We start from the raw sequence: 25,390 nt of genomic DNA, 5'->3' as shown, positions 1-25,390 counted from the left end.
ATCTGTGAATATTACCTTTAAAAATCAAAGGATCTGTACATTTGTATGTATTATGTATTTCATATTTCAATCACTTTGTGTATTTAAATATTCAGTTACGTTGTTACTCACTTTCGTTAAGTTGATACGCATTACTTCGGTCATATCTTATCTTATTTCTGTTACGTTTGTTCAGAAACTTGATTAAGTTTGTCATTGTCTATGTCTATTTTTATTTAGCTTTTCTGTGGCACTGTAAAATAAGTCTATGTACTTGAGTGTAGTGCCACTATGTCCATGTCCATGTGTATCTTGTTTTCTTGTTTTCTGAATAAAAAAGATAAAATAAATAAAACAAACATGTTGGTCTTATATACCGTTTACTGGAGGGAGGGGGCTGGTGATTGGGCAAAACTCGGATACCAAATGTATCTATTATTAGAAACACATCTCAATGTTAATTGTTGGTTGGGGTCACCTGGCTATATGATAATAAACGATATCTATTTTTCACAGAGCCGAACGTTTTCTCACGTTTCATGCTAAAAGACACACGCAAAGAAACAAGGAAAACTTCATTAACATCAACAGTCACAATAAAAACAGCAGATAAAGCAGTGTTCGTACCTGCTTAAGTTTTACAGACTTGATATCAACAATGGTTTCAATTGTCTTGTCTTCTGTTCACTTGAACAATCTCGATGTAACTTAATTACCATTACTCTGCTTTAGAGGTTTTCCTTCGCATGATCGTTTTTATTACTACATCTTTCCGTTGCTAGTTCAAGCATATAAATGATTATGTGATTATAAATGACAAGTCCATTTGGTCAGCTAGCAGACATTCTGTAGTTCTTTACGCATTACAACTTGTTCAACATACTTTTTGTTCATCTTAGAGAGCATAACCTTACAAATCAGCTGACATCATTGTTGTACAAATAAAAGTTTTACCAGCGACAAAAGAAAAACAATGCAGTGTTTTTGTGCTACCTGTATTCATACATAGCTCATAAGGTATTCTTTACAGGAGTTAGATGTAAGGTAATGTTCAGGGTATGAGCTATTCCTTAGGCCCTCAGATGGTACAGACCTTACATTCTTTACTTTTGTAAGTGTTAAACTTTCAATCGTACAGACCGTGGTTTAGCTTTAACTTAACGTTACTAATGGATAATATTAACTTGATAAGATCTGGTAAAATACTTCAATTAAACATATATGTCATGAAATAATATGTCATTAGAAGGACATTGTGTGCCTCTAGCTGAATAAATGATAGTAAAAAGCAATAAAACTATTGTATCTTCCATTTGCACATCGTCAACTCTTATGTCAGACTTTTTGTAAACATTAAGGGTAACGATCGGTCATTAGAAGGACATTGTTTGCCTTAAGCTGAAAAAATGGTGCTTAACAGCAATAAATTAATAAAAGGTATGGCGTCTTTTATTTGCACATCGTCAACTCCTCTAGCAGACTTGTTGTAAACTTTAAGGGAAACAATCTGTCATATGAAGGACATTGTGTGCCTTAAGCTGAATACATGATATTAATAACAATAATACTATAACATCTTTTACATGCACATCGTCAACTTACATGACAGTCTTGTTGTAAACATTAAGGGAACCAATATCTGTCATTAAAAGGGCATTGTGTGCCTTAAGCTGAATGAGTGTTAATAAAACTATGGAATATTCTCCTTACAGATCGTCAACTTCTATCCCAGCAGATGTAAACATTAAGGGAAAATAATCTGTCATTAAAAGGACATTGTGTGCCTTCATCTGAATAAATGATACTAATCAGGAAGAAAACTGTGAGCTGGGTCGATGCCTGTGAAAAGAGAGGAAACATTTGTGAATATCCAACAAATAAAGAACTATTTTGTACAATTATTACAATTTTTGTTATCGAGATTACTACATCATTACATTCTCATTGCACTTTATAAAACGTTTTCAATTCGTTTCTAAACAATATTTTGCCTTTGTTAGTACAGCTAGCCTTTTATCAATTATTGTCATATTTCAGAACGACTTCTTTAAGCCATGTTTATTTGCCTTTATTAAGAAGGTTATGTTTTCAGGGGCGTACATGGTATTTTTGCTTTTGTGTTTGTTACCTTCGCTGAGAAGGTTATGCAGAGGGTAGCGTTTGTGTGTGTTTCTGTAGTGGACCAGGATAACTCGAGAATGCCTCGATAGATTGTTTTGGTATTTGGTATGTTGGTAGGTTTTGATTAAACCTAAAAACGATTAGATTTTGGGCACCCTAGCGGCTTCTAACGGTACTGCAGCGGAACTTCCTGTTTTGATATCTCGCGTTCTGGACATGCTATGGGACTGATTTTTAAGTGGTAGATAGATCTTTGGACAGGGAGTAAGTGGTATGGGTTTGGGCCCCTAGCGGCTTTTTTGGAACTGCAGGAGCAGGTTTTGCGTCTGACTTTGAAAGGGAATAACTCAAGAAGGGCATGATGGATGGTAATGATTTTTGGTAAGTAGATAGCTTGAGTGATGATGTACATGGTTGGTTTCTTCTTATGCAAATCACAATCTAATTTGCATAATTAATGAGGAAAGTTTATACATCCGCCAAATTCCATTATAGGACTCCGAAACATGTGACATATGTAACTCAGGAAGAGAGAAATATTACTTGTTATGAACTATGCAAATTAAGACCTCATTTGCATAATTAATGAGAACATACTATAACAAGATGTCATGTATGGATGGTCATGATTTTTGGTATGTAGATAGCTTGTGTGATGCTTAGTATGATTGGACGATAATTATGCAAATGAGATCCTCATTTACATAATTAATGAGGCAACTTAAAAATCCGCTTTGTTCCATGATATGACTATTCAAATTGTAACTGAGGAAGAGAGGAATGTTGATAGATAGAAATATGCAAATGTGGGCCTAATTTGCATACTTCACGAGTAACTTCTATAATTCCACACTGGCAAATGATGGCAAGTTCATACATTTAGTACTTTTTTGTGGCATCGGGAAGTTGTGTGAATGTGCACATCGTTGAATCAAATTATGCTAATTGCATTATTGATGATAAGTATTAGCATAACCTTCTTAGTTGAGCTCATCATTTGTTTACCTCATACTTTGGACATTTCATATTTTAAGACAATCAACTTGTATGATTTATAAGTGATGAGAAACACTCCTATAATACGTCACTCATAAAGGTTAAAATCATTCGGCGAAGGTATTTTGTCGTGGAACTCTAGTTTGTTAATAAGATAACTTAAGAGGGGATCAGTGAATTGTCTTACAGTTTTGCATGAGGATAAATCTTGATAAATACTCAAAATGATTAGTTTCCTGGTCCCCTTGCTATTTTTTTAACGTACTGTGGAGGAACCTCCTGTTTTAGTATCTCTGGTTCAGTGTGAATGTGAATATTTTGTAAAAATGTCTATGTTATCAAACAATAGTATTATGTTTTATGTAATTTCAGGAAATTTCTTAATGTTGATGTCACTGGTGTCTTATGCCCTTCAAGGCGTGAAGATCAGGAGCTCCTAGCGGAACAAAAGGCACTCGAGCTAACTTTGTTTCAGAGTTATTGAGCTCAACGATCGTCAGTAGGTCGTGTAGGTCGTAGGGACAGTGGATTTCTTGTGTGGTCCAAGCTAGGGGGTTTCATTGCCTTTTTATTCCGTAAGGACAGTGGGGGTGTTATCCGATGTGTCTGGGGCACGGTATCGGAAACCGGAGACTAACCTTCTTTTTTCACCGCTTTTTACCTCCACAGCCAAATAAGGTACCCATTTTACTCCGGTGTGCAGTGAGGAACGTCATATTATCATACTTTTCCTCGGCACAGTGTCACTGACAGGATTCACACACAGGACCACTGGGCTGTGGGCATTCAAACACAGGACCGCTGGGCTGTGGGCCAAACGTCCTGCCGTTACCGGATGTTCATAAATGTACGTAATACTTAAGAATGCCCAACTAGCCGTTACCCACTATGCCTTATGCGTTCCGAATATATCTCAATATTGCTTGCGGTTGACTCACCGGCACAGCATTTTTTCTTGATGCCAGCTGCCTCGCAAGGTGAAGACTCGGCCTGGTATTCCCACGAGTTACAGTCGCGAGGGTAGCAGAACGGACCAGTACCTATCCAGCGGCACCCTGAAAAGGCATAGACCGGGTTCTGTCAGCTCTTTTGTATTTTCGTATTATTTGCTGTTTTATTGATTTGTCAGGGTATAAGAACAAATCTAGTGTAGGTTATGAGTATTGATAATCATGAGTTATGCGTTAAAAACCTCGATTTATAAATAAACACTTCTTAGCGACAAAAATCGCTGCCTTTTGCAACTTGTATACGCAACAATTATTTGTTGAAATAATAAACATGATAGCAAAGTTGTTATGATTGCTTGCTTACATTTTTTGCAGCATATGTATCAATATTTTTCTGTTAGTTTAATTATTTTTCTTGATTGAAAGTGGGACTGATTCGATTACCTAAGATTCAGTGTGTCACCGCTGTGTCTGTATTTAAAAACCTATTTTCGACCGGTTTAAAAAAAAAATTACCTCGTTTCACCATCTCATGATCAGAAAGGTCTTGTTGTTCCTTGTTGTCGCCTCCAGCTGTATGTGAATGACAGTAAAGGATAATTGTAATATCTAAATGAAAGGTTGATTGATGACTTTAGCTGCCCGTGTATCAATATCAACTTGGCGGCTAATGGGATGTTGGAATTAACAACATTTAAGCAGGTCAAGCTATTTTGCAATCATTCATTCAATGCCCGAACTGTTCAGTAAAATACGCCAAAAATAATTACTCAAGCAACTAGATAAGATTTTGAAACAGTCAGACGTTTCAGACAGTATCCACTGTCTTTCGTCAGTGACTAACGATAGGACTGAGAACACCAGGTTTTATACCAAAACTCTGAATAGATATGTTAATGAGGTAAAGACAATCTAGGATGTCTTGAAGTAGTCTTTAAAAATAAGATTAATTCAAGACAAAGTTTATGCCAATAGTTCAATTAGCTACTGTTGTTCTAGTACAGTAACTAAATGTTGCTTGTCCGGGGGTGGGGGGGTGGTGGGCAGTGCATTATCCCAGGTGCCTGAAAGTTGAACGCGTAGACCCCCTTTCCTGTTGAGGGCGGGGTTGTACATCCTCTCATATATTGCTTCTCTAATTCCCCGTTCGAACCAGCGTTCTTCACGATCTAGGATGTCCGTGGATTCGAGATTGAATAAGTGTCCCTGGTTGTGTTTTAGATGGTGGTAAATGGCAGAGGAGTAGCGGTTAGCGCTCTTTCTGCAATGTTCCTTGTACCTTTCTTTTAGTAGCTAATTGAACTATTGGCATAAACTTTGTCTTGAATTAATCTTCTTTTTAAAGACTACTTCAAGACATCCTAAATTGTCTTTACCTCATTAACATATCTATTCAGAGTTTTGGTATAAAACCTGGTGTTCTATCGTTAGTCACTGACGAAAGACAGTGGATACTGTCTGAAACGTCTGACTGTTTCAAAATCTTATCCAGTTGCTTGAGTATTTTATTTTGCGTATCTTATTACCTGGATGTCTAACCTTCATCAACGTGTTCAGTAAAATATTTTCTAACCTCTCCTAGTCTTCTAGGGAGATTGGCACAATACTGTTAATATCATAGAGGAACGTCTATTGTGTCAGACTGGGGTCATTTTTGACCCCAACAAAAATAATTTGCCGTTTTGAGACCTACGTTCTGTAACTCCTAAACTACTCAGTGTATGACCACCACATTTTCACGTGCACGTGCACGTGTAAAATACTAGTAATACGAGCATGATACATTTTGTTTCATTATGACCTAACATGATGTCGTAATGACGTTATTTTAGAGTCAATTCTATGTAACCGAGAGGGTTTTCAGATAATATTGGTAAGAAGTTTGACCAATTTTAGATAAAAGACTTTTTTTAGTAAAAAACTTGTTCTAAATTGTTCAAACAATTAATAATGAAATTTTGAACAGGTTTGAACTTATCTATATATTTTGGAAATATTTTGAAAGTATTTGCACAAATACCTCTTACCTAGAACAATTTTTAAACATCTAAGTGATTGTTTCACTGTTGGAACATGTTCCAACAATTTGCATCATTATTCAAATAGTAGATTTGGGTTATTGCCCACAAAAAAGTAGTTGCTAATCGCACTCTATTGTCTGCCTCTGTATATTTTCAGATTTCACGTCTGGACCTTTGTCCTGAGGTGTCTAAGCATGGCACCTATACTTTGAAGGGATGAGTGAAATGCCCTGTTCCCAGCCCACTGACCCAGTTACACCATGGTTGTATAATGTTAGAACATGCAGGAACAAATGATGAATCTGTGTTGCAACTGTTCCGAAAAAAAATAATAACATGTGCAATGTTAGAAATTTGTCTAACATGTTGGAACGCGACAGAAACTATTTAGAACATCAACTAAGTGTTGGAAAGTGTTACTTATCTGAGTTATCTCCCTTAGATTGTTACAAAAATTTTGCAAATGTAAGAAAAAAAGGCAACAAACACCCACACGGTAATGTGGAATTGACTATAAGTGATTCTACTCGCCATCTTGGATTTTTTACCGATGACGTCATCAAATCAGTTTGAGATATCAACGCTAAATCATGAGAGTTACATTATATGATACATGATGATAACAATGTGAGTAAATAAAATTAATGTAGTGTACCAAAAAAGCCTCGAAACGTCATTGTTTGAACTGAAATTAGCAGATTTTTAAAAATATGCCTCGTCAAACACTCGTTGCCATGGCAACACGAAAAACGATGAACTTGCTTTATTGATTTGAAATATTTGTGAAGGACGTTTTATGAAAAGTCACCAAGTTGGGTGGCTCTAGATTGAGCCATTTAGGAGTTATGCAACATGAAAATTTGCGTTGGCCTCAAAAATCCCCTCCCGGTCAAAATTGAGATCAAATTGAGGTCCTTCTGATCTTTTTGCATGAATTATGCCAAAGGATGGGAATTATTCAAACCTAAACATGCCAAAACATTCCTCTTACATTGATGAAGCAATATAACAATAACAATTAGCAGAAAAAGTGAAAAGGAAGATTTAAGTGAACAAAACATTCTGGGGTAATTTTTCATCCCGTTCTGTCATTTCAGCAGCAAAAAAGTGTTTGAGGGTTAAAATGCTGCTAATATTTTTATTTCAATTTTTACACATTTTTTAAAAGCTTATATTTCTCCTTGAATACACCTTTCAAGTCAATTGCATAATATGAATTTTCTGCTAATTTCTGGCAGGTCATAATATAAAATTATTGACATCTATCTACCAACAAGCGTCATGATTGTTTGAGATATAATTGAATTTGGATAGCTTATTTGTTAAATATCATAACGAGGTTATAAAATCAACGTACGAATGTTATAACGATGCAGTTTGCTATTGGCGCACCCTGATCTTGAAATAGCACATTGGTATCTTTGTTACTTGTCTTTGCGGAGATCTTTACTGTTAACATTATTTGTTGGTTTAGCTTTGTGGATTGACCCCTTCTTGAATATTTCGTATTGCGAATTTTCAATGATGCTTATCATAATTTGCACATAATAATTGAAACCGTGATTTACACTTACTACATACTAGCAAATACTAGTTATTGAATATGATTGTCCTTATTATGTTAATTTCTTTTAATGGTAATTGAAATTACATGCATTGATTCAACAAAATATGTACAATGTGTGCTTATTAGTTGAATTATTTTACTTATTTGGTGGGGTTGATGCCAGATTACTTGAGTTTGTCTGTACTTGTTAGCTAACTTTGAAATAGTAAATACGAAAAATTGAAGAAGAAAATGAGATAATTACTACCTTCACGATTCCCCCACTCAGACAGGTCTTGTTGCTCTTCCTTAAGCTTGTCAGCAGCTGTATGTAATGAACAATTTTTATGAATCTATAATGTAAATAAAAGCTCCTTATTGTTTTGTACTAATGTGTTATTTTTCAACCCTCTACTAGTTGGCTTTCAGCATTCACAGCATGCATGAAGTTTGTGCTATTATCCAACTCTTTACTCGATGTAAGGTAAAAGTCAGATTTGTTGGAAATGGTTGTCGCGCACACGTTTAGTGACATTTACAGATAATGTACCGGCAACAGCGACAACAACAACAAAAATTTACGCTCGAAGCACAATTTTTCATCAAAGAATAATACTTTAAACAATATATTAATAGACAATAATAATTGTTTATCGATTGATGGTAGCCTTGTCCATCATTCTTCAGTAATTGAAAAAAAGCAGCACTGGCATCAATGAGAATAAATACCACGTTCTTTAGTTTTCCAATATGTCTGTCTGTCAAGATACTCACTCTCCATGCAGAAGTTGGTGGGGAAGATTGTGACCGTTTTATCATATTTCCGTTTTTTGTCCGCCCTCCCCACCAACCTCTACTCCATTTCGCAGGCTCAAAGGAGAAGGAGTGGTTCTTTGGGAAATGTGTCAAAGTCCCTCCCCGAGCCCCTATTTTCCGCAAGCTGTAGATGGGTAGCGGAAATAGTTTTATTAGGGGTCCACCCACGGGGTCCACCGAGAGCTGACTTAAAACGGGGCATATGATACGATTGTTGAGCAATAAAGTTTACTTCACTTCACTATGATAAAACGGTCACAATCTTCCCCACCAACCTCTGCCTGGAAAGTAAAGATACTGTACGTAACGAACATTGATTTGATGCAACCTTATTTCTTTCCATAGATCGAGCATTCGTTGCATGGACTTCTTTTCTGTTAGGAAACAGCCAGTATCCGTGCAAAGCGATGCTAAAAACCCAAGACCACATTGAGGTTACTGGTTTATTTATTTATTTATTACTAGTTTATTTATTACTGGTTACCTACCAGTAATATCTGGAGAAGTCCGTTCTCCAGCTTCTCGACCACTTCCGCCAGCTTCCGGTTACTGTTGAGAGCTGAAACAGGATAACGACAATAAGTGACCTTTTTTAGTGTATTAAAAGAACCATCACGAGGTACCCATCAACCTTTCTGTTATGAAAGTGATTGTTGTTGATGATGGACAAATCAAGAACAGATGAGATTCATCTTGAACTCTTTTTTTAACTTAATGGCTTTTCTTCCGAATGGTTATACATAAATGATATATCATGATTTTAATTTTCTGTTACAAGTGATGGGGGAAGGAAATTTATGAACAATCGTCCTGTATTCCATTTATTACCGTGCGATTTGATCAGCTAGGTACCATTAAACCATATAACAGGACAATAAAAGGTTTCCAGGTTCCTATTTGGAATATTTCAAGCCCAACATTCATCAAACTATGAATTGGTATCTCGTTGAGGTGAAGAAAGTTTTTTTCGGGCAAGATAATTCAATTTGTTTTAGAACAGGAGCTGATATTGTCTCAAGGTGATGTCAGTGCAGAAACCCAAGAACAGGAAAGTTTGACACGCAGGATTGCTTTCCTATTGAGATGGAGATTGGAAATTCTTTATATATTTTCAATATAATACCTTTAACATTGACGTTACAGAACAGTTTGTAAAAGAAAAAGAGATTAGATGATTTAAAATGTTCGAAGCTGACCTGAACTGGAAGAAGAAAGGAGTGCCACACATCCAAGCACGATGACGCCGAGAACCCTCATGTTTGAAAGCCTTTATTCTGGGAAAAAATTAGAAAGAACCACATTTCTAATCAATGCCCATCATTTTATATCCATTTCAAAAACAACATTTATTGTGTGTACTATTTTGAAAATCCTATTTTTTTAAGCCAAGGTAGGTAGGTTACGGACATAACTGATTTACAGTAACTTTGCATGTGTAGTCATGTTCTTTAAAAAATCTGAAGACAGATTTGATAGGGACTCTAAACACCACAAGAGCAGATTATACAACCATACTCAATGGCAACATACGAAGCTTGATATGATTGTGTCAATGTAGCAAGTGTTAACAGTTCGACGTTTTGACACTGTCATTCAACGTTTGCTAATAACCATTAGTAGTTTTTTTGGGCGTTCTTGGATGACTTGAGCTAATGTGTTTAGTGAATGGACACAGGCACAAACAAACAGACTACAGATGCAAACACACACACACATACATAAGTACATACACACACACACACACACCAAACACATATGTAATCATTTTTAGATAAAATGAAAACGTCGTAAATACAATCCAACTCACGCGTCAAGATTAACTGTGTCTTGTAAAAACTGGTATTCAGAGCGCGCTACGAACAGACCCAACGCGTACCCAGGCAAGAGAAAGCGTCTCTAACCGTAGCTCCCTAAGCCTCTACCAATCATAGACTCCGATTACAACAGTGACTGACGTAGGCACGTTGTTCAACCTGTTGTTTCACAAAAATGGGGGAGTGGCAGTGACGTAGGCCATTTTTGGTGCTTGTCACCAGCACGAATATATTCTCTACTTGCTAACGTGAATATATTGGGATGTCGTCATAAAATAGTATTTTATATGGTTTTGTATTTTTAACATCACGATAATTGTTGGGGAAAACGTTGATAACTTTTCTAATAACTTTGCAAGTGATTTTAACGTGTTTTATTAAACCCTTTTTGTGTCGTGAGAACGAACCATTATCACCATGGAATAGCCTAGAGTTGTCTGACCCGGGACAGTTTTAGAAGACATATGCCAATCTGACTTTGTAAATCAACCCTGCGAAGTAACGATTGTCAGCTGTTGAATCACCATATCGGTACATTGTCGAGTCACAAACACTGCACGAAAATCGGGATTTACCATTGGTGGTATATCCCGGGTAAGTCTGGTAATGGTTGTAAAAAGCATACTTGTGTGTAACTGGAATTGGCCCCAGATAGATAGCTATTATTCAAGAGCAACCAACCGAGAAATATGTAGCTCCCCTCCCTTCTGTAATGATGTATGAGAAATGGCTGTGTCTCCGCACGGTCTTAGCCACTATCTCTCTTAACTTTCTCGGCATTGCTATATTGGATTTTTCATAAGAAGCTGTATCAAACTTCAAGGACGTCATACTTAGCGTCTGAAGAAACCTGGTCCTCAAGGCTGACAAAACGTACATTGACAAAACTTCTCACTGGACTTTGAACTGTACTGTACGTTAGACCATTGTTTTATGTTAATATAGTCCTAAATATATATATATATATATATATATATATAATATATATATATATAGGACTATATTAACATAAAACAACCATTGCATAAGATAACTCGTCTAGTAAATAAGGAGGAAGTCGTGAAAAATATCCCTACTCACGCTTGATTCAGTCGCTACAGACGATCCCCCAACTGTAGAAGCGTACCTTGTGAAGAAAGCGATGTGTGCTGGACTTAACGTTTCCCCGACCAGACAGAGCGTCTCTAACCACACGTACCTGGGTAAAAAACAACGGCAGAGTCCGATTACAACAATGACTCATTTTAGTAAGCCGTCAAACCAGATGTTTCAAGAGAAGTGGGAGGGACAGTGTCATAGTTCATTTTTTTGGCTCGTTGTCAATAGAACATCCCTTCTGGAAACTGTCGAAACATCAGAACGCCGTTGTGTAATAGGACGTCATATGGTGTATTTTAACACACATACACATACACATATGCATAAACACACAAACACATACACACATACAAACAAATATATCCGGGAAATAATTTTTTCAGTTAAACCAACCAATCAAAGTGACACTAACCTCCCTTCTGTGGGAATGTTTTGTTCATAGTTGGGTCTCCGCAGTTTCGTAGTCACTTTTACTTTTATCATGACACTATTTGGTTCAAGCGCCACCAAGGTTTGTGGATATTAACTTCACTGTGCCCTTTGCTTTTTTCACGAACACACTCACGCACACACACACACGCACACACACACACACACACACACACACACACACACACACACACATACACATACACAATAACACACGCACACAAAATATATACTTATATATGTAATTTATGCAAGGATTTCTAGAATGAGTACAGAATCAAGACACGCGTTTTTTGGAACCACGTAAGTCACCAGTCACAGAATGAAATCAATACTTTCACCGCTTTTGTATTGTTCGGTAAATAACCGACGTGAAATCTTTAGGAAAGCCAGTAACGACGAGTGCAATAGAGCGTGAATTATGATTCCGAGAACTGACGCAGGTCCATGGATTACGCTACAAGTCCATATATTTCTTTATCCGTCTACTAGATGTGAACATTTGACGTTATTTTGCTTTAGCATGGGGGTGATTTTTCTACAAAACCAGATAGAGGATCAAACATGGCTAGGAATGTACGCAAAGTATGTTCAGAGTGACAAATTTATTCTTCCCGACCAAACAGAGCGCCTCCATAACCACAGCTCCCTGGGTAACTTCCAATGGCGGAATCATTCTACAATGAGTCATAGTCTGTAAGCCGATAAACCAGTTGTTTCAGAAAAAAGGGGAAGGGCAGTGTCATAGTTCATTTTGGGCATTATCGCTTCTGGAAAAATACCATCGCCGAATCACCATATCGGTACATTTTCGAGGTACAAAGGAGTTCTAAAACTATAAAAAGAAATGCCCGAATATGTTCAAAAATTTGAAGTCATTTAACTCGGAGGGGGGAAGGGACAAACACACACAAACACACACACAAACAAACACACACACAAACACACGCACCCACAGAGAGAGAGAGAGAGAGAGAGAGAGAGAGAGAGAGAGAGAGAGAGAGAGAGAGAGAGAGAGAGAGAGAGAGAGAGAGAGAGAGAGAGAGAGAGAGAGAGAGAGAGAGAGAGAGAGAGAGAGAATTAAAACATATGCCCCCGGCCATGACAAGACAGAAACCTTTGTACATTACATTCTTTTTAAGGGAAGGGAAGCCTCGCCTTTCTCACTTCATTACACAGGAGAGAGCTTACCGTCATACCATGTCGTACAAAAAGATAATGATTTATTGATCTTTGATTCACCATTTTTTAAATTAGTATTTAAAAATCTGGAAACAAAATGACAGAACCAAAGTCAAAACTAATTTAGTTCATGAGAGGGGAGGGAATGAAAAAGTCGTAATTATGAATACTTGACTGGACGGTATTCGTATAAACAGCTTCTAGTCCGTTCAAACAGACGCTCAAGGTGCAGCTCCACTCCATTTGTAGAAAAAAAAATTAAACGTCAGTTGTGGGGTCTTGGCACTCTCGGAGTCAATTTTACTGCTATAATTTTATCATGACACATGCTGGGTTCCCCCAATAAGGTTAAGTGTCAAACAAACACGGAATTTTAACTGCGCCGGCATTTTGATCACACACACACACACACACACACACACACACACACACACACACACACACACAAACACACACACACAAACACACACACACTCACACACACAGACACACACACACAAACACAAAGATTTACACACAGGTATATATAAATATATATACATATAAATACATATATATTTAGAACCATGTTAACATAAAGCAACCATCGCATAAAGTAACTCGTCTAGAATAAAAGGAGAAAGGCTTGAATAAAAAATTCTCAACTCACAATTGATTGAGTCACAACAGGCGATCTGTAGAAGTGTACCTTGTGAGACAGCGGTGTGTGCAGGTCTTTACGTTTCCCCGATCAGACAGGGCGTCTCTAACCACACCTACCTGGGTAAATACCAGCGCAGAGTCCGATTACAACAATGACTCATTTTAGTAATCCGTCAAACCAGTTGTTTCAAGAGAAGTGGGAGGGGCAGTGTCATAGTTCATTTTTGGGCTAGTTGGCAATGCATCATCGCTTCTAGAAAAATACCATCCCCGAATCACCATATCAGTACATGTTCGAGGTACAAAGTAGTTCTAAAACTATAATAAAAAATGAAAAAAACGCATATATTTTTAACTTTGAAGTCATTCAACTCAGAGGGGGGGGGGGGAGGGGCAACAAGACTAGTGTGCATACTTGTGTGACACTGCACTGATAAATTGATAGGTATCCGGATAGGTAGTTATTATTAAAGAGCAACCAACCGAGGAATGTGTAGCTCCCCTGCCTTTTGTAATATTGTATAAGAAATGCCTGAGTCTCCACATAGTCTGATCCGATTTTTCTCTTAATTTCTTCAGCATGACGATATTTGATTTTTTTCGTAATTAAGATGCAGCGTCAAACTTGACGGACGTCATATTAAGCGTCTAATGACACTAAACTAGTTATTGATGGCCACAAAATGTATATTGACAAAACTTCTATCTGGAACATAAACTACACAGTGCGTTTGTCCTTTTATATATATACATGTATGTATGTATGTATATTTAGAACCATATCAACATAAAGCAACCATTGTCTGAAGTAATTCGTCTAGAATAAAAGGAGAAATGCGTAAAAATGATGTCCAATTCACGCTTGATTGAGTCACTAGAGACGATTTCCCAAATGTAGAAACGTGCCTTGTAAAGACAGCGGTGTGTGCAGGTCTTTACGTTTCCCCGACCAGACAGGGCGTCTCTAATTAAAGCTCCCTGGGTAAATGCCAACGGTAGAGTCCGATTACAACAATGACTCATTTCAGTAAGCCGTCAAACCAGTTTTTAACAAGTGAGAGGGGTGGTGTCATAGTTCATTTTTGGGGATCGTTGCCAATATCTATGACTTCTGGAAATTGTCGAAACATCAAAACGTCGTTGTGCAATAGGACTCCATCTGGTGTATTATAACACACATACACATTCACATATACATAAACACATACATGCATACAAACAAACAAACAAACAAACAAACAAACAAACATATCCGGAAAATAATTTATACAGTTCAACCAACCAACCAACCACCCAACCAACGAACCAACCAATCAAAGTGACGCTACCCTCCCTTAAGTGGGGATGTTTTGTTCATAGTTGGGTCTCTGCACTCTCGTAGTCACTTCCACCCTGTAATTTCTTATCATGACACTATTTTGTTCAAGCGCCACCAGGGATTGTGAATACAAACGTCACTGTGCCCTTTGATTTTTTTCACGAACTCGCACGCACGCACACACAAAACACACACACACACACACACACACACACACACACACACACACACACACACACGCGCAAACACGCACACACAAACTCATAAACACACACACACACACACGCACACACACATACACACACAGATCCACCTTGAGGACCATATGCAGAGGCACTACGCTCCCCTTGGGTTGAGTGAGTGAATGAGTGAGTGAGTGAGTGAGTGAGTGAGTGAGTGAGTGAGTGAGTGAGTGAGTGAGTGAGTGAGTGAGTGAGTGAGTGAGGAAGGCAGTGTCATAGTTCATTTTTTGGGCTCGTTGCCAATGCATGATCGCTACTAGAAAAATTAGAAAGTCGTTGTAGAATAGAACAATATATGGTGGAGTAAGTATCTAAATTTGAGCGTCTCTTGGTGTCTTTGCTGAGGGAAAATGTGATAGCGCTGTATGTATGAATGAATTAATGAAAACTTTATTACCTTGTCTTGTATGTACTCAAGTATGTGCTCGCGTGGCGTCGTGTGGCGTAACGGCTTGAACATTCGGCCGTCAAACAAGGGAACCCGAGTTCGATCCCGGCTTGCCCCCAGACATGCTTGGACATGCGCCCGGACGTTGTGCCCTTGGGAAAGGCACTTAACCCTATCCAGACTGGGCTTTTTTGGTATATCTGGGACTGGAATCGCCCCCCCCCCTCATAATTTCCGAACGGTATGATGTATCATCGCCAAATTTGCAGGGAGTAATATTCACGTCAAGTTTTATAATTCCTGTAATTTTGGTGACGTTTTGACGTAATATGACGTAATTATGACGTCATCGATGTGATTTTATTGGCTTAATAGGGAATTCCCGTAATATCTAAAGGAATTAAACAAAACGGTTTGTATTATTCATTTTAAGGTATGCAAAGGCATACAAAGTCAATGGTAAGTACGTTGACGTCAAAATGACGTCATTAAATGACGTCACGTGTTGTTAGCGATCCCTTGGGATCCGCCATCTTGGAAGGGCCATTTTGAAATTTTCAAAAATCCTTTTTTCCACTTATGACCCCAAAGGACACTGAAAATAGACTAAAAACGTTGATCTAAATGTTTCTGATAAAGAAAATGTCAGGTATTGACGATGTTAAGGGCGAAAAAGCCTGCTGATACCTGAAATAGTGATATAGTCTGCCATCTTGGATTTTGGCTGATTACGTCATCAAATTAGCATAAATTATGAATATCTAATCAGGAAAGTTACATCTAATTACATGTTATGTTATACATGTAGGAAAACTAGTGTAGTTGTGCAAAAAAAACGAGAAATATCATTGTTTTTAAAAAATTAATGATTTTTGCATAAAATGCCAGTAAGAAAGCCATTGCCATGGCAACATGAAAAAGTGATAAACTTAAACCATTATCATAAAATTGTCACCAAGTTTGGTTGTCCTAGCATACATCGTTCGGCAGAAATACGATGTCAAAGTTGGCGCGGGCACTTTTAGCCCCCCCCCCCCCAGTCTGGATATGGTTAACGCAAATTTACTAACTTCACTCAGGTGTAAATTAGCACCTAGCTTCGGTTAGGAACGTCCTTTGGATAGGACATTAAATGGAGGCCCCGTGTTTGGGGAGGGCTAGACCCCGCGCACGTTAAAGACCACATCCTTTGAAAAAAAGTGGGGGCATGCCCCAGTCTGCGATGGTCCAAACCATATCGTCTGGATTTGGTTGACATCTTGAAAAGTTGATAGTCACCTGTTATGTCGGTATCTGAAGAAATGAATATATGAATAAATAACACCAGACAAGGAGAAGTAATTGGAAAGAGGCATAGTGATCTGTTTTCAATCTAGTTTATTTTTAATGATTTTATATCTGTATTTTTATATCTGCATACAACAGGGAAAACAGGATCCAGACTGACCTTATTATAATGGACTTCGCCAAAGCTTTTGATAAAGTTCCGCATCTAAGACTAATACACTAACTCCAGTTTTATGGTATTACAGGTAAAACACTTGTCTGGATCCAGAATTTCCTGCAAGGCCGCTCACAAACCGTAGTGCTAGAGGGAGAATCCTCGGACCCAGTGCCAGTGACCTCGGGTGTTCCCCAAGGCCCAATTCTCTTCCTGGCATACATAAATGACCTTCCTAAACACTCTGCATATGCAAAGGTACGACTCTTCGCCGATGATTGCATCCTGCAGATGGGCATCAGAAACAGGGACGACTGTGAGAAATTACAACACGACATTGACGATATCAGTGTGTGGGAGAATAAATGGCTGATGGCCTTCAATCCCTCAAAATGTGAAGTCATGTCAGTCCCCTGCTCTAGAAACCCTGTCTCATTGACTTACACTTTACACGGTCATCCCCTAGCAAAGGTGAGTAACACAAAGTACCTTGGTATCTCCATCTCTGTAAACCTAACCTGGGGTAAGCATGTCGAATCAATAACCTCCAAGGCAAACAGGACCCTTGGAATGTTGCGACGCTGCCTGAGGATCTCCAGCACAGCGGTGAAGGGTAGGGCCTACATGGCCCTTGTAAGACCAACCCTTGAGTACAGCTGCAGCGTGTGGGACCCTCATACCAAGGACCAGGTGAGAAGGGTGGAGAGTGTACAACGACGAGCTGCCCGGTATGTACGTAGCGACTACAGACGCACAAGTTCTGTTTCAGCCATGCTGGACAACCTGGGCTGGCAAACCCTAGAATTGAGAAGGAAAATTGCCCGCCAGGTTACTCTTTATAAGATCATTGATAACATCATCTCCGTCCCACACTCAACCAGGCTCCTCCAGGTGGCTCGATGCTCCCGCCGCACCAATCACACACAAACTCTGCAGGCCATCGCGAGCAAGAACAACTTCTACAGGCTCTCTTTTTCCCGCGCTCCATCAGGGAATGGAATGACTTAGAGCCTGGTGCGGTGGAGGCAGAGTCCCTCGCCCAGTTCAAGTCTGAACTGGGGAGGACTCTGCTGCATTGTCACCCCCTCACGTCTTGTACATATGTAAATATTACCTTCACTGTGTTGTCTTTTGCACCTAGAGGATACGTTTTTGTGTATTGACCGCGCCTTTTCCCATGTTTGTCAAATTATAACCCATGCGCAGCTGCCAATAAGCCTTGTTAACAAGGGTTCGGCAGTATGAAAGAAGAAGAAGATTTCTGCACTCTGTCATGTACAGTTAGAACTGCGATTTCACATTTCTTCGGCCTTCAAAAACTGAATTGGATATATTTCCTTTAAGTAGCTGAAAGTTGCTCCAAAAAGAGTGGCTCTGGAATGATGCTCAAATACTGGGTATATGATCTTGTGTCACCATCTCTCCAATAATGTGAATATTAAAATAAAAGGTGCTCAGAAAACTAAAATACATTTGGGATTATTGCCTAATATGTAGGCACTTCATAGCCCCATTCTTGGAATAAGTATTTAGAATCAACCACGATAATATCCTCTCTTGTCTGTTTTCAATTCTTCCCTTCTTTCTCTTTTTTCTCTTTTTTAATTTTTTTCCTCGTTACAACCACATATTCCACTCTGATTAAAGACGGGCTCTGTCCCTGGTGGCAGCACACAGGTCAGTCCGTTGGCACATGTGCCGAATATACCCCAAGGACCACCACAGAAAGAAAACAGACGAAATTATTCAGTCATTGAATTTATTTATTGACCCTTTGCTGAAAATAAAGAAATGACTACGAACCTGTTTTGATTTTGCATTCTTTCATTTTTCCATGCGATCTACCGCATTACAACACACGTAATGTTACAGGGGAGGCATTCTGAAACATCGTCATGCCACCCATGGGATAACAGTTTCTTTGTTACATTACGTAGAGTACAGTTGTCGATTTACGTCAATCATGTAAAGCCATGAAACTAGGAATCGAAACTAAAACTTGGTTCCTGATAACGGGTGACCCGCCCGGGACCTCCCATACGATTCCTATCAACGTAATTGTCAATGGAGACCGCCTTCTTTTGTTACTCAAAACAGTTTTAAACATATTGTCGGTATTGCGCCTTTACACCGGCAGGTATCGGCTCATTTGTACCGCGTTTGCCGATTGTAGCGCACCTTTTCAGTTAACTTCTCGAGGATTTTTGAAGAAAAAAAATGGTGCAGTTATTTGGCATTGGTGACCATGCGCGGTGCAGATATGCGGAGTCACTAACAATGCAGTGAATGGGAACCGGTTTTGGATATTGGGACTCGGTACAATCAAATGGAAGGTGCGTTTATCCGAGGTGCAATTAAGTGGCTTCGTCTGTATATTATTTCTACTAAAACTATATCACAGCATCACGGCTGACATGCTGGGTGCTGGGTGAGCTGCATTACTCCGGAATGTGGGGACTTCCCGTCCAGCGTCACAGGGCGCTACCATCTCAAACGTAGGGGATTCAATCATCACGGTTCTGTGTTAAATCATCTCAGATACCTGTTAGAACTAAATCGCATACGAGTCGGTTGTCAACGGGGTCCTGAAAAAAGATTTTTTGCTGCCTTAAAACATTATTAAAACCCTCATCATGATGAGGTTGAGCAATCATACAAGCTACCAAGGAAGTGACAAAATATATAACGTTTACCAATTCATACATATCAAAATAACGATGACGATGTAGTTTAGCCAAGCTGGTTCGTTCGCGGTGTTCTTAATCCTGCTGACCATGGCCTCTCCCCGGCAAGAGAACATGACATGAACTCTAGCATATTTTAGTTCATGGATCAAAAGCGTCGTCTAGCAATGTTAACGTTAACGGCATAATTTGATTCAACGATGTTCACATTCACATAACTTCCCAATGCCACAAAAAAGTATTAAACGTATGAAATTGCCTTCTATTTGCCAGTGTGGAATAATAGAAGTTACTCATTAAGTATGCAAATTAGGCCCACATTTGCATATTTTATATCTATTAACAGTCCTCTATTCCTCAGTTACAATTTGAATAGCCATATCATAAAACAAATCGGATTTCTTAAGTTGCCTCATTAATCATGCAAGTAAGAATCTGATTTGCATAATTATCGTCCAATCATACATAGCATCACACAAGCTATCCGAATCCCACAAATCATGACCATCCATCAAGGCCATCTTATTATAGTATTTTCGCATTAATTATGCAAATGAGGTCTTCATTTGCATAGTTGATATCAATCAATATTTATCTCTTCCTCAGTTACATATATCACATGTTTCAGAATCCTATCATGGAATTTGGCGGATGTATGAACTTTCTTCATTAATAATGTTAAGTAGATACTGATTTGCATAAGAAGTATTTAATCATGTCCATCATCACTCATGCTATCTACTTACCAAAAATCATTACCATCCATCAAGCCCTTCTTGAGTTATTCCCTTTCAAAGTCAGACGTAAAACCTGCTCCTGCAGTTCCCAAAAAGCCGCTAGGGGGCCCAAACCCACACCACTTACTCTCTGTCCAAAGATCTATTTACTACTCAAAAATTAGTTCCATAGCATGTCCAGAACACGAGATATCAAATAAGGAAGTTCCGCTGCAGTACCGTAAGAAGCCGCTAACTGTTTTCAGATCTCATCAATACCTACCAACATATCAAATATCAAAACAATCCATCAAGGCATTCTTGAGTTATCCTGGTCCACTGCAGACACACACACCCACAAACGCTACCCTCTGCATAACCTTCCCGGCGAAGGTAATAAGTTTCTTTGATAAGAGATTACTGCAGTTCTAACTAGAGTTCCACGACCTCATACCTTCGCCAAATGATTTTAACCTTTATGACTGATATATTAGGAGTGTTTTACATCAATTCTAAATCAGACCAGTTGATTGTCTTTACCCTCAAACACCCGAGTGGGGTCATTTTTGACCCCAGGCGTGGATTTTGACGTGCTATTTGAACAGGTTTGATCTGAACTAAATTCCTTACTTGACTTTGTCAGTAGACGTATTTTCTAACCTCTCACAATTTTCTAGGGAGATGGGCACAATACTGTTGACGTTATATAGCAAAGTCTGTGTTGAGTCCGCTGGGGTCATTTTTGACCCCAGCAAAAATAATATTCTATTTTTGAGACCTGCCCTCTGTAACTCCTGAATTACTTATCTTATGACCACCAAATTTTCAGAGGATGATGCACATGTAAATTGGTATTGCCACAACAAATTTCATGTCATAATGACGTAGTATGACGTCATTATGACGTAATTTTACGTGATTCTATTCGCCATCTTGGATTTTGACGTATGACGTCATCAAATCAGCATAAAATATCAATGTTGAATCATAAAAGTTATATTGGATTACATAAGATGATAACAATGTAAGAAAATACATTTGGCGTGCCAACAAAGCCTCGAAACGTCATTGTTTGAACTGAAATTAGCAGATTTTGCAAAAAACATGCCTGTCAAAAACCTGTTACCATGGCAACATGAAAAACGAAGAACTTGCTTTATCACTTTGAAATTTTTGTTAATGAAATTTTATGAAAGGCCACCAAGTTTGTTGGCTCTCGCCTAAGCGTTCATTAGTTATGCAACATGAAATTTGGCGTGGGCCTCAAAAATCCCCTCCCGGTCTATATGGGAATAGTTCAAGACGTGGTCCTTCTGATCTTTTTGCATAAATTATGATAATAAATGGGAATTATTTATATCTAAAGATGTCAAAACATTCCTCTTACATTGATGAAGCAATGTATGGATAACAATCGGTGAAAAAAGTGAAAAGGGAGGTTTCACCGAACAAAACATTTTGGGGTCATTTTTGACCCCACTCAGTCATTTTAGTCGCAAAAATAGGTTCGGGTGTTTGAGGGTTAAAATACAACATGTCCAAAGTATGAGCTTAACAAATTATGAGCTTAACAAAGAAGGTCTTGCTAATATTGATCATCAATGATTCAAATGAGGCCCTTATTAGCATCATTTGATTCAACGATGTTCACATACACATAACTTCCTGATGTCACAAATTATTTAATGTATGAAAATTGAAATTGCCGTAATTTGCCAGTGTGGAACTGTAGAACTTTCTCATCAAGTATGCGAATTAGGCAAACCTTTGCATATTTTCTATCAATCAACATTCCTCTCTTCCTCAGTTACAATTTGAATAGTCATATCATGGAACAAAACACAGATTTTTAAAGTTGCCTTATTAATTATGCAAATTAGAATCGGATTTGCATAATGATCGTCCAATCATTCTAAGCATCACGCAAGCTATCTACATACTAAAAATCATGACCATCCATCAAGGCCATATTGTTATAGTACTTTCTCATTAATTTTGCAAATGTGGTCTTCATTTGAATAGTTGATATCAATTAATATTTCTCTCTTCCTCAGTTACATATGCCACATGTTTCAGAGTCCTATCATGGAATTTGGTGGATGTACAAACTTTCCTCATTAATTATGCAAATAAGATACTGATTTGCATAATATGTATCAAAAGATGTACATCATCACTCAAGCTATCTACTTACCAAAAATCATTACAATCCATTAAGCCCTTCTTGAGTTATTCCCTTTCAAAGTCAGACGCAAAACCTGCTCCTGTAGTTCAAAAAAAGATGCTAGGGGGCCCAAACCAATACCAATACTCTCTGCCCAAAGATCTATATACCACCCAAAAAATCAATTCCATAGCATGTCCAGAACACGAGATATCGAACCAGGAAGTTCTGCTGCAGTACCGCAAGAAGCCGCTAGGGGGCCCAAAATCTAATCGTTTTCAGGTCTCATCAAAACCTACCAACATACCAAATACCAAAACAATCCATCCAGGCATTCTCGAGTTATTCTGGTCCACTACAAACAGACACACAAACGCTACCCTCTGCATAACCTACTCGGCGAAGGTAATAAGAATTGCCAGGTGATGCTCAGTAACTCATTATAATGTTGTATCACGCTCAAGGAGATTGCCAGAGTTAGCGTTTTTTCTTGACAACCGTATCCCACTAAATGTGGCACGTATCTATGGTTGTGTCGCACCTATAAGTTAACTGTGGGGCAGAAATTACTGATTCCGTTAGTATCAATAAAGGGTGTCGATATTCATGACCATTGGATGCAATAAGCTGTGAAATATGTATGAAGGCCAAGGGTTGCAGAAAAACCAAACTAATCTGTCCCCCATATTTGAGTGGATCTGTCCACCAAGCTCTCTAACTTAAGGTTGGTTGGATTCCTTGACTCGGGGGGGAATAAAACCCCTTTGTCGGATCTACTCACATATGGTGGACATACAGCCCATGGACTGCCCACCATAGAGGACAAGGACACATCTGGAGCTTCCCTTTTGCTAGCCTTATTAGAAGGGATGTGAGATAGTTACGGATTTCTTTCTCCACAAGGTAAAACCAATCCAAATACTCACGAAAGCGAGTCCGCTCCCTGGGAGATTTAGCTCATTTCTCAAGAGCTAGGGACATATAACTTGCGACAACCCATCTACATACCTGTTAGTCATTCTGAACCCTGCCATTCATCCTTGCTTACGATCATATGTGTGCCTATATTTGGGTCTCCTGGCGCATGCCCATATTTGGCGTCTTGGTCCCAATATAGAATACCTACGGGTGTAACAGGTTGTGCAACTAACATTTTCACACACCTGAGCGCAACTACACCAGACCACACCTTCACGTTCTCTCTCACTCGAGAAAACAACCGACCAAATGCCTTGTCCTGTAGACAAGTTATGCGGAACATGGAAGCATAAGAGCACTTCTGACAACTATGCACAGATCATGGAGAAACTTGGTACGTGTAGACGTTTATAAATGACGTTCATTTCTGGTCACGAGAGGTCAGTGCATGACGATAGGCCACCGAGTATCTGCTTAAAAAAACGTTGGACAGAATCTACTTGGGAATTGCTTTCTACGGCAAAAGCCATATGTTAAAACTCATTGCCTCCCTGCTGAAACCGACCTTAATATGTTTGCACACTAAACAGACGGTATCATCAAGTTTTGACGTTTTTTAAGGAACGTAGTCCGCTCCAAAACTGACGGGGATGGATTTGGTGTCAAGAGCAAAACCACCCCCCTCCCCACTTAAGATCTCGCCCTTCTACCCCTCGTGAGAAGGAAATAACGAGCGTCCCTACCCCCTATCGAAAAGCCGTACTCTGTGTACTCTGTGTACCGTAAATGTACTTTTGCGGGGAATCAATTTCTCCGTTGGCGTACTCAGCCGATTTAAGGCCTGTGACACCTGGGGGTTGGCTAGGTTAGCAGATATTTGCAGGTAACTTTTGATATCTATTTTCAAAATAAAATTGGCCAGATGATGGAAATAACAAATATTCAGAATATCAAATTAATAAAATTTTTAATGTCAATTATTTTTGGGTTTAAAGTAAACTTTAAGATTTTGGTAAAAAAAAATACTGCTGTACATTGATCTGTGAATTCCCCGACGGGGGCAGGGACTTTAACCTTGAATTTTTACGACATAGGAGATAATTAGAAACGAAATTAATCTGTCCAAGGCTATTATGTCTTATATGACGATGAAGTGTTTTATTTGGGGCCAAAACATTAAAAAGAGTGATTTTCTTTCTAATTTTCCCTCAAAAATTGCTCTTGCTAAAACATGATCATTCTCAGGTCAAATAGCCTTGGATAATATTTTTCAGCAAGGTATAATACTAACAGATTCATTGATTTTGCTAGCAATCATGTGATTTTGACCGGGGAAATAGCATTTCAAGCTGTCATAAGTGTTCTCTGGAAAAGACATGTCAAGCCGATACCGCATGACGTCACGGGGTGAATGACCTGTTAAACGCGTGGTCGTATCAATACCCAACTTCGCAGACAGTTAGTATTATAGGGTATATATACTTATGGACTATATCTGCAATTTCACTTGCTGTAGAATATTTTTGGGTTAGAAATAACGATTTTTGATTTACTGCTCTTCCCCAGCTGATGCATAAATTCCCCGCCGTTTTCGAGCAATACCAGACCCCGGGGGGCTGTTCGAACGTTCGAATCGAACATGCTTGGACGGAACCATTTTGCAGCTTCCACGGGGGTCCTTTTTTGTAATAGCCTCTACTTCTGTCAATATTTGATGAATATTTGATCAATTTTTGTACTGTTATTATTCATAACTCCTATCAAAAGTAGATAGTATGGCAAATATTCCTTTCTTTGCACTTTAACGCTACATTGTAGCCGATTGGACCATTCTAAAAACGTCGCGGTCTCGCAAGGTTACGTGCGGTCACTGAGCGGTTCGAAACTCATGTTCGACAGAAGTTGTCACAGGTCTTAAACTGCTT

The 25,390-nt window shown here is 38.7% G+C and overlaps 2 long non-coding RNA genes across 4 annotated transcripts; both read right to left on the bottom strand.

Annotated features, from left to right (window-relative positions):
* Positions 1 to 550: 550 nt before the first annotated feature.
* LOC136437012 (uncharacterized) lies at positions 551 to 7,990 on the bottom strand. Of its 2 annotated transcripts, none has more exons than XR_010756138.1 (4): positions 7,882 to 7,990; positions 4,563 to 4,619; positions 4,035 to 4,151; positions 551 to 3,902 (listed from the first exon to the last, which is right to left on the bottom strand). It is a non-coding gene; the product is annotated as an uncharacterized lncRNA (long non-coding RNA). The 2 variants fall into 2 exon arrangements; XR_010756137.1 differs by having other exon boundaries at positions 551 to 1,818.
* Positions 7,991 to 8,900: 910 nt separating this feature from the next.
* Positions 8,901 to 13,822, bottom strand: LOC136437011 (uncharacterized). Of its 2 annotated transcripts, none has more exons than XR_010756136.1 (4): positions 13,123 to 13,182; positions 11,324 to 11,441; positions 9,626 to 9,703; positions 8,901 to 8,988 (listed from the first exon to the last, which is right to left on the bottom strand). It is a non-coding gene; the product is annotated as an uncharacterized lncRNA (long non-coding RNA). The 2 variants fall into 2 exon arrangements; XR_010756135.1 differs by lacking the exon at positions 13,123 to 13,182 and adding an exon at positions 13,641 to 13,822 and having other exon boundaries at positions 8,902 to 8,988.
* Between the last annotated feature and the right edge of the window lie 11,568 nt (positions 13,823 to 25,390).

The sequence above is a fragment of the Branchiostoma lanceolatum genome, chromosome 6 (genome assembly GCF_035083965.1).
Source record: "Branchiostoma lanceolatum isolate klBraLanc5 chromosome 6, klBraLanc5.hap2, whole genome shotgun sequence".
In the NCBI taxonomy this organism is placed as follows: domain Eukaryota; kingdom Metazoa; phylum Chordata; class Leptocardii; order Amphioxiformes; family Branchiostomatidae; genus Branchiostoma; species Branchiostoma lanceolatum.
The sequence above is the reverse complement of the archived record's forward strand: the minus strand, read 5'-3'. Positions and strand labels throughout refer to the sequence as shown.